This window comes from Bos taurus, chromosome 11 (assembly GCF_002263795.3).
Source record: "Bos taurus isolate L1 Dominette 01449 registration number 42190680 breed Hereford chromosome 11, ARS-UCD2.0, whole genome shotgun sequence".
In the NCBI taxonomy this organism is placed as follows: Eukaryota; Metazoa; Chordata; class Mammalia; order Artiodactyla; family Bovidae; genus Bos; species Bos taurus.
The window spans coordinates 1,049,393-1,066,087 of record NC_037338.1 but is presented as its reverse complement, the minus strand read 5'-3'; the positions used below and the strand labels follow the sequence as shown (position 1 = coordinate 1,066,087).

Sequence of the window (16,695 nt, the reverse complement as noted above, 5' to 3'; positions counted from 1 at the left end):
GATGCCAGGCTACAGTCCCTAGGATCACAAAGTGTCAGACATACTGAAGTGACTTAGCACACACACACGGGTACTCCACTGTGCATCTGCACCACATCTCCTTTATCCATTCCTCCGCTGATGGACATTTAGGTTGCTTTCACGTCTTGGCTACTGTAAATAGTGCTGCAGTGAACATTGAGCTGCATGTTCTTTTCAAATTATATATCGTTTTTTTCCAGATATATGCCCAGGAGTGGGTTTGGACTGCTGTACTCTCATTGTATCTTCACAGAGTAAAAGAGGGGGAGAGAACCTCTGGCATTGTCTCTCTTATAAGGGCACTAATCCTGTTGATGAGAGTTCTGACATCAAGACCAAATTGCTTCTAAGGCGCCCCATCTTCTTATATCATCACACTGGGAGTTAGCGTTTCAACATGAATTTGGCCAGAGGGGTGGGGGGATGGGGGGATGGGGGGATGTGTCTCTCTCTCACACACACACACACACACACACACACACACCTAGTTCACAAACAGGGAAAATCGGTAGGCCAAATGGGGATTGTGGTGGAGAAGAAAATAGGATCCTTGGAGGTGCCAAGCATCCTTGGACAGAGCAATAACTGAACATTGCCAGATCATCCCATTTTCTAAAAGAAGTTGGAAAACACAGCTTCTTTTCATGTGCAACGCAAGCTCCTGATCTTTAAATCTTGACAAGTAATCTAAAAGCTTAAAACACACACGGGCCAAGCAAAATATATCTCCAGACTGAACATGTCCCCCAGGCCTCCAGTCTGTGACCTCTGGAAAGGTCGAGAATCATTTTGCTGCTTGAAGGCATGTTACTGGGGACAGAAACTCCTTGTCTAAACAAGGAGTACTTCTGGAAACACTGTCACCCGCCTGAGAGGTGGGCCCAGTTGGCTGCTGTCTGCACCATGGCAGCTCAGAACCCCCCAACTGTTGCCAGGGATGTGACAGTCCAGAAGCAGGGACGGAGTTCTTGTCTTTGGGCTTTGTCTCCTGGTTAAAAATAGAGGAGCCTTCTCAATAACTCCTCCCTTGGTGAAAGGCAGTAAGTCTGAAGATAAGGCACTGAAGCTGGAGCCATGGTGGTTTGTGGTAAGCCGGTTCCCTGGGGTGGGACAGAGTGGGGAGGAAAGACAAAGGGTGGGTGTGTGCTCGGGTGTGTCCAGCTCTGCCACCACATGGACTGTGGTTCACCAGGCTCCTCTGTCCATGGGATTTTCTAGCAAGAATACTGGAGTGGATAGCCATTTCCACCTCCAGGGGATCTTTCAGACTCAGAAATTGAACTCACGTCTGCTGCGCCTCTTGCATTGACAGTAAGGTTCTTTACCACTGGGAGCCCCCAAAGAGAGAGGTAGGTATGTCTGGAGGCTATCTTGATCTATTTCATGGTTTCTATTCTGGTCCCAGGTGGGACCCAAAGTTGGCCTCTAACATAGATCCTCAATCCCCAACAATGCCTGAGAAAGGTCACTGACCATGAGGCGGCCTTCAAGACCTGTGCCAAGTGGTTGCTGTATACTTTCTCGAACTCAGTTCTCTCAGAAGCACCCTGAATTTCCACCTCCCACTGTTTGCAAAAAGATGACTTTCCTTCTGCCACCCTTGACCTGTTCAGCTTCTTAAGAGTTTCAAGCTGTTTCTAGAAGAAGACAGTCTTGCATATTCTCTGAGACTGAACATATATATGGATAATGGCCAGACCATAGGTAAGGTAGAACTCGGACCCACCATCTGCAGCAACCAGCCCAGGAAGTCAAACCATAGCCATTGGCCCCAAATGTCAGGGCTTGATAATAACGGACAGTTTCCCTGACTGTTGTCCCCGCTTCCGACTTAGGATCTTTAAGAGAAAGCCCTAATCTATCCCATAAGGATGACTCTCCTACAGTTAGTTGCCACCTCCAGCTTCCCCCAAAAACAGCCTCCAAGAAGGGCACACACGGGACCCTCCCTCTTTTCCTCCATGAAGCTCCTTCCCAGCCCTGCCTGCCTCAGTGATGCCAAACACAAGTGATGGTGTCTGACCCACTTGCTAGGACGAGCTCCCTTTAAACAGCTTTTGGGACTTCCCAGGCGGTGCCGTGGTAAAGAATCCCCCTGCCAATGCAGGAGACACGTGTTCAATCCCTGAGTCGGGAAGATCCCCTGGAGGAGGAAATGGTAACCTACTCCAGTATTCCTGCCTGGAAAATCCCATGGACAGAGGAGCCTGGTGGGCTACAGCCTATGGGGTCACAAAGAGTCAGGTATGACTGAGTGGCTGAGCACGCAACCATGCAAACAGCCTTGGCCTGTTCTCATTTAGGAGATTTTCATTCATTTCCAGGGCTCAGGCACCCTCACACACAGTTTCATTTCCAGCTGGGGTTGCCCCCCTGCCCCCAGGCTCACAGTGACCGCAGAACCCACTCAGAGGAGGCAGTTTGGACAATTGATGGACCAGTCTGTCCCAGATGAATGATAAAGGGGCCCAAGAGATGTTTGAAATCATTGTGTTGTGACCAGAAACTTTATTAACCTGGAGACAATGGGGCAATTGTCCCAGGGCAGACAGAGCGAAATGCTGGAGTCTGGGACAAGCAAAGCTGCCTGAGTGGCCTGGGCACAGACTCCCGCGTGCCAAGGCTGGCAATGGAAGGGGCAGCCATTGACCGTGAACAGGCTGGGCCACCAGCTGTCCGGTCACCTCCTCACTGGAACAAGCCACAGAGGTTCTGAGCAGCCAAAAGGCATCTCACTCCTTGAGCCTATGAAAATTAACTTCTTTCCACTTTCATCAAGTCACCAGACCGACATTAAAGAGATACCTCTTGGGAAGGAGACAGCATTTTCTTACATGAGAACAAAATGTCATCACAGACAGAGAGCTTTCAATACATCATACCTGTATTTTTCAGAGAGAAGAAGTGGGAAATTAAAGAAGTAGGAATTTATCATCTTAAATCAAAAGAGCTATTGGGATCCTTCAGAGGTATATTCCTGACTCTCTCTCTCACAGTTTCTGACATTTTAAAAGCCTCAGGAGAATTAAAGAGTTTTCCTCTGGACAGTGTGCCACAAAGAACTGCACTTAGAGTGCTGCTTGGTATTTGGGAGATGATCAGGACAAAGGATGAGGAGGTACCAGGTTGCAGCTCTGCCCCCCTCAACCCCACCCACCCCGATCTAGGCACATGAATGGGAAGAGAAGATGCTAGCATATCTTCGTTCTTCTTTAAGAACATCTGCCGATGATTTAAACTGAGGTCTCTATTCCATGCTTTTAATCAGGCTGACTTCATGGAATCTGCCAGCAGGGCTGTCTCCATGCTGCTGTGTTGTCACGTGACACAGCAGTTACCATGGAGATTATCAGCTGTGAGTGGGCTGTCCATAAGCTGAACCTGCATCTGACAAGTCAAATTTGTCAGTTTGGGGAAAGAGTTATGAGGGTTCCTTTTTGTTTTTTTTTTCTTTCTTCTTGAAGACATTTCCTTGGCTCCTGCCCCTTGCTCCCCCCTCCCCCTTTCCAACCGGGAAAGACTTTTCCACACTGTGGTCTTGAGTTGGAGAAAGGTCATTTTATTTTCTCTGTAGAGTCTGCAAGAAAGCTCGGGAACTTGTACCGGTGGCCCCCCAGGATGATTTAGGGGTAAAGTCAAATGATCCTGTGATTCACCTACAGACTGTGCGTGTGTGCTTGCTGTGTCTCTTGAGTCGTGTCTGACTCTTTGCGGCCCCATGGGCTGTAGCCCACCAGGCTCCTCTGTCCATGGCGTTTCCCAGGCAAGCACACTGCAGTGGGTTGCCATTTCCTACTCCAGGAGATCTTCCCAACCCAGGGACTGACCCCACATCTCTTATGTCTCCCACATTGGCAGGTGATTCTTTACCACTAGGCCACCTGGGAAGCCCCCACCTACAGACCACAGGGCACCCACCATGGGCTTCTTCTCTTGTATGATGGCAATGGTCAGCTGGGTTTTCTCTCCAATGAGTGTATTTCATTTCCTCCATTGCCATGACCTGCCCCCGGCACACTAATGATCACGTGTGTGCACATGTGTACATGCCTGGGCGCACGTCTATTTGTCCTGCTGCGCTCTGTCCCTCCCTCGGCAGGTAATGACTTCTATGGACTGGCTTTATCAGATTAAAAGTGAAACAGCCATTGAATAAAAGGAACCCTGCCAACCTGACAGACTGCGGGAGGCAGGGATGGAAGCAGGCCAAGAAGGGCGGGACAGGCTCTGTGTCTGCCCTGCTGAAGAGCATCACACAGCTGTAGGGACATAGGTGGGAAGGAGGCTCCTGGCCCCAAACACCTTGGTTTTACCTTGCCTTCCCTTTGGCTCATCTCCTAAGATTACAGGAGCCCTTAGCCAGTCTCTCATCCATCACGCCTGTGACCTCACTGCACCAGCTTCAGGGGCCTCGCATGGCAGCTAGTGGGCCCTCTGGACAGCCGCTCTGGAGCCTGCAGCAGGCAGGGGTGACTAGTGGCCGCCCCAAGCTGGGGGCTCAGGAAGCAACCACTTACAACGAGTGCCATACTAGGCCTGGCCAGTGGGTGAGCGGATCTAACACTGCAGTTCTTCCTGTGGCTACAGGGTCCACCTCACACGGAGGCATGTGTGTGGCCGGAGGGCAAGAGGCCTGATGCCACGAAGTCCAACTGGACAGCGCCCCATGACTGTGCTCTCCCTCAAGTCCTCCCTGGAAGTGACCCACATGGGCACTCCACTGCTCGAAGGTGGCCCTGGGTCACACCTCTTGGCATCTGAGGGGAACAGGAGGGCATGATGGCAGAGGTCTGAGTTTTCAAAAGTAAGGCCAACGCTGTGTATCAACCAGGTCCTGTTGATGGTGAGTGTGAGCGACTACGTGTGTATGTGTGTGCACTTGAGTGAACGCATCTGTGTGTGCCTATGCATATGTGTATGTGTCTGAGTGTTTGTATGTGTAGATATGTTTATGTGTGAACTGTGTGTCTGTGTGTACATGTATACACATGAGTGAGTGTGAGTTTCTGTATATGTGTGTGTGTGAATTTGCATGTCTGTTTATGTGCCTGTGTGTGAAAGTGTGAAAGTCAATCTGTGCATGTATGTGTGCAGTTGTGTCTATGTGTACATGTGTGAACATGTATGTGAATGAGTGTGTCTCTGTATGGCTCAGATGGTAAAGAATCCACCTGCAATGCAGGAGACCTGGATTCGATCCCTGGGTTGATAGGGAAGATCCCCTGGAGGAGGGCATGGCAACCCACTCCAGTATCTTGCCTGGAAAATCCCATGGACAGAGGAGCCTGGTGGGCTGCAGTCCATGGGGTCACAAAGAGTCGGACACAACTGAGTGACTTAACAGTTTCACTTTCACTGTATGTGTGTGAATTTACATGCCTGTGTGTGTATCTGCATGTGAACATGTGTGAATGTCTATGTGAATGGGTGTGTCTGTGCACATGTCTGTGTGAACACGGGTGTGAGTGTGTTTCTGTGTATGGATGGATTTGTCTGTGTGTGTGTGAATGAGTGTGACACATACATCTGTGTTGGTACACACGTTTGTGTGTGGCAGTGCTGGGAGGTGGGCGGTACTGGGCCCCTCTCTTGGAGTCAGTTCTGGAAACCTCAGGCTGCTGTTGGCTGGGGCATCCACACCCCTAGCCAGAGCCCAGCTTGCTTCTCTGCTGACATCACAGAAGGCCGGGCTGCTCTGGATTCTGGGGGGCTGTTGAGTTGGTTGGACAACGACCATGTTTCAGACCTGAAATTCGGTCTAGCGGTTGAGCATACATCACAAGTATAGCCTGATGTAGCTTCTTTCCTGAGAGAGCTGTGCACTTACATGGCCCCCCAGTCTGTGCAGAATCCCACCATAGATGCCTCATCTCCTCATCTCCCAAGCATTCTGCCAGGATTTGCATGATTAGTCCATCCTTTATATATATATCAGTTTAGTTCAGTCGCTCAGTCGTGTCCAGCTGTTTGCAACCCCATGGACTGCAGCACGCCAGGCTTCCCTGTCCATCACCAACTCCTGGAGCTTACCCAATCTCATGTGCATTGAGTCGGTGATGCCATCCAACCGTCTCATCCTCTGTCATCCCCTTCTCCTCCTGCCCTCAATCTTTCCCAGCATCAGGGTCTTTCCAGTGAGTCAGTTCTTGGAGTTTATATAACTCTGTTATATAAAGAATATATATTCTTATTGGAGTGTAATTGATTTACAATGTTGGGTTAGTTTCAGGTGTACAGCAAAAGAAATCAGTTATACATATGCATATATCCACTCTTTTTTGGAATCTTTTCCAACAGAGTTTTGAGTCAAGTTCCCTGTGCTATATAGTAGGTCCTTATTAGTTATCTATTTTATTCATAGCAGTGTGTGTGTCAATCCCAATCTCCCAGTATCTACCCCATGACCCCTGCTAACCATAAGATTATTTTCTATATCTGTGACTCTATGTTTTTAAAATGAGTTAATTTGTACCATACTTTTTAGAGTCCACGTATAAGAGACGTCATATGATATTTGTCTTTCTGTGTGTGACTTACTTCACAGAGTATGACAATCTCCAGGTTTATCCATGTTGCTGCAAATGGCATTGTTTTCATTCTTTTTTATGGCCGCGTAATATTCCATTGTGTGTACATGTACCACGTCATCTTGATTCGCTACTCTGTTAATGGACATTGAGGTTGCTTCCATGTCCTGCCTATTGTAAATATCAGACCAGCCCTTTCTTTAGATCTGGAAGTGAGGACCCAGAAGCATGAAGCAAAGTTTCCCACGATGCGCAGCTCCATTGTGATCTGAGCTAGGCTTGGAGCAAACAGGGCCTTTGCTCACCCCATACTTACCCGCGCCAGTCTGCACACACCCAATGGGTACGTGATGCTTCCAGAAAGGTGTCCAGCATCGGGGCAGGGGTCGTTCATCCTCTGTAAGCTGGGAGCATTAAGCGCCGTCTGCCTCCTCATGGCAGTGAAGCACAGCCAGCCCCCCACATGGCTGAGCAGGTTAGGGTCTTCAGGCCCCTCTCTCTCTGCGAGTGGGGCCTGGAGCTGGGCAGAGCAGAGAAGGGCCCCTCCCAGACCCATCTTCATGCCCATCTCCTGCTTCTCAGCCATGTAGCCAGGAGAGGAAGCTTCAAGGTCAAGGGCTTTGCTGGATATAAGCTAGTGAGGGCCTGGGTACCAGAGAAGAAAAGGCAGATACTTCGCTCCTCCTGTATCTTGCTATGTGTTGAAGGGAGCAAAGAAAAACATCTCCTGCAAATGGGACTCTTAGAAGGTCCCATTAGAAAAGAAGGTTTCTGTAAAGGCCCTAGGAAACCCCCTAAACGGTTACAACATCGTGTCCAGGGAGAGAGGCAGGCGGCACCCAGAACGGTGCCCTGTGCCAGCTGCTCCTGCAGCAGCGGCGAGCCACGAGCACGAGGGCCTGGCTCCTGGCCATGTTTTATTTTCCTGAGCGCTCCCAGGTGCACGTTTCTAGAAGTCCGAGCTCCAGTGCTGCCGGCGGACGGAGACGCGGGCCAGGAGCCAGAACCAGAAAATAAATACACGGAGCCAGAAACCTCATGTTCCGATGCCGCTGAAAGGTAACACACGGGCCCTGCAGCGGGTTCTCCAGACACCAGCCAGGAGCCTCTCCCCACTCCCGCCCCAGAGGCCCCGCTACAGGCTGCCCGCAGCTCACAGAGATGCTGCGCTGGCGCTGGCGGTGCTCGGCATGGGGGCTGCTGCAGGCGAGCCAGTCTGCCGCTTCAGGGAGACTGTGCCCACACCCAGCCAGGCCCTGCTCCCCATTTCCTCTTCACTCCAGGGCCTGCGGGAAGATGAATTGTCTCAAAGGACCTGGGGACTGTTGGCGGTGTCTCCCCACCACTGCCTTGCCCAGGCTACCCACAGATCCACTTTCTCCAAAGGTTTAGCTGGTTTTTGATTTATGTGAGGGCCCCATCCCTGGTGGCTCAGACAGTAAAGAATCCGGCAGAGCAGGAGACCCGGGTTGGATCTCTGGGTCAGGAAGAGCCCCCGGAGAACAAAGTGGCTACCCACTCTAGTATTCTTGCCTGGAGAATCCCATGGACAGAAGAGCCTGGTGGGCTGCCATCCATAGGGTCACAAAGAGTCAGACACGACTGAGGGACTAACACTTTCATCTCTGGGGAGGCACCTTGAAGCCTCACACCCATGGTCTGTCCTCCCAGAGCACTTGGCACACAGATGCCCATGGCCTGGCGCCTCTGGGTACCTGGAGCATCTCCCTCTCTGCCCTGGCTCAGCTCTAAGCCAGACATGGTTTGCTCCATGCTTCCCATTAGGTGAGAGGGACCAAGTCCCATACATGGCCCAATGTGGGCAGTCTCTTTGCCTCTCTGTTTGCAGGGGGTGCCATGGCAATGTCCCAAGATAGAGACCATCAACGCACTCTTCTCAGCCCATGACAAAGGAGGTCTGGGCGAGGTGATAGCAACAGCCCCCGGCCAGTCTGGGCTAGATTCCCAGCTCCTAACCCTCCACGTGATCCTGGGCAGCTCAACTCACTGGGCCAGCTTCCTCATCTGTAAAATAGGATGAAAACGAGGCCCACCTCACAGAGTTGACCTAAGGATTAAATGAGGTTTTATGTGTATACACAGATGTATCTATATACATACTCATGTGTATATATGAAATTATATATACAAATATAAATGAATTATATAAGAGTGTATATATATATAATTGTATATATATTTATACACATATGATATTTCAGATATAAATATCTATGACATTATAAATACATATACTATTTAAAGTACTTAGAATAGAGACTTCCCTGGTGATCCAGGGGTTAAGAATCTGACTTGCAATGGGGGGATCACAGGTTTGATCCCTGGTCAGGGAAGGAAATGGCAACCCACTCCAGAATTCTTGCCTGGAGAATCCCAGGGATGGGGGAGCCTCCTGGGCTGCCGTCTATGGGGTCACACAGAGTCAGACATGACTGAAGCGACTTAGCAGCAGGGAACTAAGATCTGACATGCTATGGAGCAAGCAAGCCCACACCATAGCTAGAGTCCACACAACACAAGGGGAGACTCCATGTGCTGCAACTGAGGCCCGAAGCAGCCACAGAAATAAATAAATGAAGACAAAAATTGTTTAAGTACTTAGAACAATGCCTGGCGCGTAGTGAAGGCTCCATAAATATTGTTTTTCTTTTTGTTCTTCCTCTTGTTCTCATTGCCGTTGTGATAAGCATAGCTTTGAGATCAGGCAGCCTGGGTTTCAATCTCCATCTAGCCCTTTAATAGCCTTTGAGCAGAGGTGAACTTCCTCAACCTATCCAAGCCTTACTAAATGTCCGCAGATTGAGGTTCATTACAAATCATAGGTCTGGGAGTGCCCTTGTGGTCCAGTGGTTAGGACTTTGCCTTCCAACGCAGGGGGTGCCAGTTCAATCCCTGATCGGGGAGATAACATCCCACAGGCTTTGTGGCCAAAAAATCAAAACATAAAAAACAGAAACAACATTGTAACAAATTCAATAAAGACTTTTAAAAAATGGTTTACTATTAAAATAAATAGTAGGCCTTCAACTGTACACTTAAAACTGGTTAAAATAGTAAATTTTATGTTATGTAGATTTTACCACAATAAGAAAAAATCCACCATAAATGAATATCAGGTATTTGTTACACAAGTATCAGGAATCCATCAAATGCAGCCCGTATTTTAATGAGAATGTTATCTGAAGGAGTGATCCTCAAGCCGTGTGGCTGGGGCATGGTGATTACATTTGGAAGAGACCTTGAAAGTGGGGCCATGCTGGGCCTGGGGACCTGGGAGGTATCCAGACTAGATGACAGTGAGGCCAGGCCTGCTTGCGGCCCCGGGATAGAGTCTATGTGGCTGCACCAGGGACATGCTGGTGACCCCGGGGACAAGGCACTCGGGCCTCTCGACAAGCCCGTCCTTGCAGACAGAGTCTGGAGGAGGATCTTTCCTGTGGTTGTCTAGGCAAGAGGCCTGTGTGTGTTAGTCGCTCAGTTGTGTATGACTCTTTGCGACCCCATGGACCCTGCCAGGGGTCCTCTGTCCATAGGATTCTCCGGGCAAGAATACTGGAGTGTGTTGCCATTTCCTCTTTCAGGGGATTTTCCTGACCCAGGGATAGAACCTGGGTCTCCTGCACTGCAGGTGGATTTTTTACCACTGAGCCACCAGGAAAGTCCAAGAATCCTGGAGTGGGTAACCTATCCTTTCTCCAGGGGATCTTCCTGACCTAGGGGATTTTCCTGACCCAGGAATTGAACTGGGGTCTCCTGCACTGCAGGTGTTTCTTTACCATCTGAGTCACCAGGAAAGCAAGAGGCCTCCTTGCCTTCTTTCCAGACTTTTCCAGAGAGCATGCTGCAGTACAATCTCATAGCACAACAGGTATCTCTGCCCTGCTCAGCCCCAGAGTGACCCAGCTTGCCTTAATTCCAAAGCTCCAACAGTGAAAGCATGGTCACAGCATGATGGCTCCAGGTGTGAACCGTGACCCCGGAGTTAGGGACTAAGGAGAGCGAGCGATCATCACCAGGTGCTCACAAGCCGGCCTCTGGTTGCCTAGGCAACCTGGAAGGGCCTCTGCCTTCCCTCCAGGACAAGCCTGCTGCTTCCCATGATGCAGACAGTTCTGGCGAGGAAGGATGGAAGTGGTGTGGACCATAGGAGGGGGCCCTTCAGGAGGCCTCACAAGAGGGCTCCCAGCAGAGCCTGTGGAGGTCCCCTCATTTGCTGAGCATCCAATGTGCCAGGCAGCATGCCAGGGTGCCCTTTGAGTTAGAAGGGTTCCCTTTTCTCCTCACCCTCTCTAGCCTTTGTTGTCTATAGACTTTTTGATGATGGCCATTCTGACTGGCATGAGGGGGTACCTCACTGTAGTCTTCATTTGCATCTCTCTAATAATTAGCAGTATTGAGCATCCTTTCGTGTGCGTGTCAGCCATCTGTATGTCTCTTTGGAGAAATGTCTATTTAGGTCTTCTGCCCATTTTTTGATTGAATGGTTTTTTTTGTTTTGGTATTGAGCAGTACAAGCTGTTAGTGTATTTCGGATATATATGATCTTCAAAATAAAATCACGCATACACCACCTGCCACTTTAGGAAGTCCTTATCTGCCCAGGTGGTGCCAGTGGTAAAGAACCCACCTGCCAATGCAGATTAGACATGAGACATGCAGGTTTGTTCCCAGAGTCGAGAAGATCCTCTGGAGGAGGGCACAGCAACCCACCCCAGTATTCTTGCCTGGAGAACCCCACAGACAGAGGAGCTTGGTATGTGACAGTCCATTGGGTCACAAAGAGTCAGACACAACTGAAGCGACTTAGCATGCACGCATCTTAAGTAATCATATCTGCAAAGACCCTATTACTAAATATGTTAGGTCGCATTCTGCGGTTCTGGGTGGACGTGGATTTAGGGGGACACTGTTCACCCCCACATGGACAGTGTGAGCACGTGCATGAACATGTGACTCACAGCCATGCTGGGAGGTGAGGGGGGCATGAGAGGTGCCTGTTACTGACAGGCAGCTCCGTGAGGGTACCCAGGAGAGGATATACAGGACACAGAGTGTCTCTGGTCCCCTCACTGCTAGGTTCTTCTGGAATTTTTCACCTGCATCAAGAGAGGAGATCAGAGATCACCAAAAGGTCCTCAGGCTTCAGAGTCCTGTGTCTATGCAGCCCTGGTGTCCAAGGACATGCAGGACCATCAGAACAGAGACGGGAAGGCGTGACCCAGTGCAGCCGGGATCCACGCCACAGCTGATGTCACCAAGTTATTCACGGAGGAGGACACACACTGATGGAGAAAGAGGAAGCAGCACAAGGGAAGGGGCCAGAGGGGACGCGTGCCAGGCCCGGGGACTCACTGGGGCCAGGGCACGGCCCACTGTCACTGCCCGTGGAGCAGCAGGCAGGGCAAGAGGCGACGTCCTCTTGTGGCTCTGAACAACGATTTCTGGAAGTAAAGGAGTGCTCCGGGGTAGTGCAAGGCAAGCGCTGGCCCTCCGGGGCACGCCATGGCTGACAGCGGCTGCCTGGGGTTCGGCTGGAGTCATTCCTCTGCAAGTCAGTCTTAGGTGAAAGAGAATCACAGCCCTAGAGAGGCCCCTTGGGTTTCTACCAGTCTTGAAATCATTTGAAAATAGCAGCAGTGAGTCCCGATGCTAGGCTTGGAGGATGGCTGCCCTGCTGTCACACAGTCGGGTTGGGCAGCTCCTCCTGACCCTGCACTACGTGCCTGGGGGACAGGGGACACCTCGAAGCTTTAACTTAAAGCGAGGGCAGAGGGCATGGCCTTCCTGCCTACCCTGGGGTGCAGGCCCTTTCTGTCACCACAGGTCAGGGGACTTGGGGTCCTCTGGCCCTGTGTGTTGACAGCCACCTCAGACCCCATTAACTGAAAAGCCACACTTGAGCATTGTTCAGCCATGGACTTAACCTTGCCATACAAAGGCTTCAGGACTGCCCCAGAGCCGAACCACTGACCTTGAGGAGCACAGAGGTTGGATACGCGCACACATAAGGTTACATGGATACCCAGGCAACATGCTCTTGGAGCACAGAGGAGCACTCTGGCGTGAAATGGCCACATAGGCCTCTTTGGGTGTTGGCTCAGCCCAGATGTTGTCTGGTCGGAGAACTGCCTCCCCATCACAGAGGTGGGTCTTAAGCAGCACATGCTCCATGGGCTCTTTCTTTTGTCTGGTTCTCCAGAAAAACAGAATCCGTGGGACACGCACACAGAGTGGTTTATTATAAGGACTCAGCTCACGTGACTACAGAAGTTGACAAGTTCCAATAACTGCGTTCAGTAAATTAGAGACAAAGGGGCTGCAAATGTACTCCTGGTCCAAGTGCCAAAACCTAAGAACCAGAGCTTCAGCGGTGTGAGCTCCACTGTGAAAGCCAGCATGGGCAAGACCCAGGAAGAGCTGTGCTTCATCTTGAGTCTAAGGCAGGAAAAGATCAAAGTCCCAGCTCAGAGGCAGCAGAGCAGGAGGAGTGTCCTCCGTGTGAGAGGGTCAGACCTTCAGCTGATGAGACGAGGCCCAGCTACTCTAGGAAGAGCAATCTGCTTTACTCAGTCTGTTAATCTTAAACACTGAACTCATGCAGAGAAGCCCTCTCAGAAACACCTGACTTAGAACACTGTTTGATCAAACACCTGGGCACTCCATGGCCCAGTCCACTGTCAATCAAATTCCCTCTCCAAGTGAATTTCCCGCTAAGAGCGGGGAGACCACCTGGTCTCTGCCTGGGCAAGATCTGGGTCCCAGTGGATTGGAGATTTGCTTTCCAGATACCCTCCCACTCTCCTTCCCATCCCTTGAGTCCCTCAAGACACCGTCCTTCTCAGCCCCTGTACTATGATCATGGGCACACCTTTTCCCTTAAATGAGCTTGGAGTGCGTTTCTTTACTTGCACTACCCCCACAGCCCCTGTGAACACTGGCTTCTTCCCATCAGGCCCTTCCTCCACCATGGGGTCTTCATGGACCTTCCCCCACCCCGAGCTGTTACCATTGGGCTGGGTCACCCCCAGCAAACTGGCCTGCCACAGAGTCTTCCACCTTCCATTTTGTGGCAACAATCAGGGTGAAAACTGGAAACTGGGTTTTTACTTGTGTATATGTTTGTTTTTTTATCATCAGACACTTGCTTCCAGAGACACAGTTCCACTGAGGCGATCACTAACCTGCACAGAAATGGTTCCTCTCAGAGTCCCTTTCAGGGCAAGTTGAAGGATTTTAACGATTATACTTACAAGTCCTGCAAACTGGAGCTTCCAGAAATGCCAGTAAAGTCCGATATCTGGTTTTCATAACAGTTCTAGTTACAGATGCTTCTCCTCCGTTCTTGGCTTGGTACGTGCAGTATGGTTAAAGCTGAAACGTCAAAGAGGAATGATTAAAAGCCAGGAGGTGGGCATTAAGAAACCTGCCTCGTTGTGCTTTCTTTTATTTGTGGAGGAGAAAAAGGCAGAGAGACGGGATGGCAGCTGACCCTGTGTGAACGTGACCACATCTTTGTAGGGTTATTGGAAATCTGTGGATTGGTTTTAGCTTCACACTGGCTGGAACATCACTGTGGTTTCAGGCTGAAGAGAGGAGGAACGAGTTCTCACAACTGTGCGTTAGGAAGAAGCCTCGGAGATGTGCTGACCTAACGTCTTACCTGTCAAGTGGGGACAGGGGATCCTGAGATGTTAAGTGCCACACAGCCAAGCAGTGGGAAGCTGGCTTTCACAGTCAGACCCAAATTCCAGATGGACTAAAACTGAATGTAGAAATGAAACTTTCCAACCATGCTGCTAAGTTGCTTCAGTCGTGTCCGACTCTGTGCGACCCCATAGACAGCAGCCCACCAGGTTTCCCCATCCCTGGGGTTCTCCAGGCAAGAACACTGGAGTGGGTTGCCATTTCCTTCTCCAAAGCATGAAAGTGAAAAGTGAAAGTGAAGTCGCTCAGTCATGCCTGACTCTGTGCGACCCCATGGACTGCAGCCTACCAGGCTCCTTTGTCCATGGGATTTTCCAGGCAAGAGTACTGGAGCGGGGTGCCATTGCCTTCTCCTACGAACAAAGCTAGTGGAGGTCTATTTCTGCCTCCACAGAATTTAGGTTCAGGCTCAGTGGCTCCTGGGTCTCAACTGCTGTGGTTTCAGACCTCAATCAAGGCTCTTTGCATGAGGCCAGGGTGCTGGGTAAAGTGCTTGCCTGGGCTCAGGCTTCTGAGGACGGGGTAGTCCCCTGACTGAGGCCACGAAGTGAGAGAACAGAATGGGTTCTGGGCCTGGGACTATCTAGTTCCTGGGATCATCAGAGACACTGGCCAATCCTGGATGTCCTGGTAGCTTCATGTTCCTTCGGCTTCCCAGGTGGCACAGTGGTAAAGAATGCGGGAGACGTGGGTTCGATCCCTGGATTGGAAAGATCCCCTGCAGGAGGAAATGGCAACTTCCTCTAGTATTCTTGCCTGGAAAAATCCCATGGACAGAGGAGCCTGGGGGGCAACTGTCCATGGGGCCGAAAGGAGTCGGATACGACTGAGCACACACGCGTGCACAGTTTCCTTTACACGGGTGAGTGCCTCCTGGAGCGTAAGGGAAAGACAGATAGAGGGAAGCAGGAGGAAGCTGACTCAGCCTGAGGACCAGTGAGGTGCTGGGCTGGTGGGTGACCTCGATGATCTCGTGTAAGCCCTGTCAACCTTGTGAAGTGGAGATTGTTACCCCCACACCATGCTTGATGAAATGAAGGCTCAGTCAGGCTACTCAACTTGCATAAGAGCACACAGGCATTGGCAGGGGTAGGGTGTACACACAGGCTCATCGAAGGCATCCACACCAGGCTGTATCCCATGGATGGGAGAGCGAGTCCAAGCCCTTGGCCCCTGCCCTTGCTAGCTGAGCTGGGATCCTCATTAAGGATCTGCAGACACACAGGACAGCTATTCCAGTTAGAAGGTCCTGATAACTTGAAATGTTAACTTTTTAATGTGGTCTCAATTAGATCACAATTTTCTATGGACCACTTTCTCATATCTGCATTACTTTTATCACTTGTCAACATGTCACCATTTATTTGGAAACGTGGAACAGAAACTAGAGAGAACATAGTTCACTTAATAAACTCTTACTGAATGCTAAAGTAAAAAAAAAAAAATGTTTGCCAAACTAAGCATTGGCTGCAACCAACTAATATTCAAATGCCTCCTCCTCCCCCCCGCCCCCCACTCATCCATGAATTAACTTTGGTTCAATACATCTACCTTGTAGACACTTCAAAGGCAAAGTGTATGTCTGGTCAGTGGGATCAATGACCCAGCTTCAGGGTCCAAAAGGCCATGAAGGGCTCTTGAGGCCAGCCCAGTGATCAACTGTGTAAACATGGAGGTGGTAGTTTAAATATTCATTCACCCAGACTTTCCTCGGCGTTGATCATTTTGCAGAAAGACTCCACAACTGTCAAGGGATGTTCACCAAGTTCACAGTCAGGGCAAAGGTGAGGCCATGGGAGCCCTGAGCAGGGAGCAGGGTAGAGTAGGTAATCTAGGGATGGCACATCGAATGGAGGTGGAGGGATGACCTGGAAGGTCAAGAGCAAGAGAGCAAAGGTGTCGCTCAGTCCTGGAAGAGACGCCCAGGGAGAGCGGAGGAAGAATCAGGTGTGCCACCCACTAGGGGCAGAGCTGAGGGGCCAGCTCAGGCTGCCTGACTCCCAACCTCGGGCACTTTCTGGGTGGTCACTTGGCCCCATGCACGTTCTAGAAAGTCACCATGCCTTCCTAAACAGCCTCACCAGATTGGGCAGAAACTTGGGATGAAGGGAGATTCCAAGTTTGGAAGCAGAGTTCTCTGCAATACATTCTTGTTTATAGTTTCCAAATCAAGACCCTGATGCTGGGAAAGGTTGAAGGCAAAAGGAGAAGGGGGCAGCAGAGGATGAGATGGTTGGATGGCATCACCGACTCAGTGGACCTGAGTTTGAGCAAATTCTGGGAGAAAGTGAAGAACAGGGGAGCCTGGCGTGCCACAGTCCATGGGGTCGCAAATAGTCAGACGTGACTTAGTGACTGAACAGCAGCAGCAGTATTGTGCTCCACAACTGGGAAAGGGAGAAGACGGTGGGGTGTCCAGAAA

At 50.5% G+C, this 16,695-nt stretch overlaps 1 long non-coding RNA gene across 9 annotated transcripts in view; it reads right to left on the bottom strand.

The window, feature by feature from the left end:
- Positions 1 to 16,695, bottom strand: part of LOC132346534 (uncharacterized) — a 268,491-nt gene that overhangs the window by 61,412 nt on the left and 190,384 nt on the right. For 2 of the 9 annotated variants that reach the window (XR_009496354.1, XR_009496352.1), the window contains exon 7: positions 13,820 to 13,940. This is a non-coding gene — a long non-coding RNA (uncharacterized lncRNA). Of the gene's footprint in view, positions 1 to 6,051; positions 6,185 to 12,785; positions 13,941 to 16,695 lie in introns of those variants that run through there. The other 7 variants (XR_009496347.1, XR_009496357.1, XR_009496353.1 and 4 more) reach the window with 6 other exon arrangements.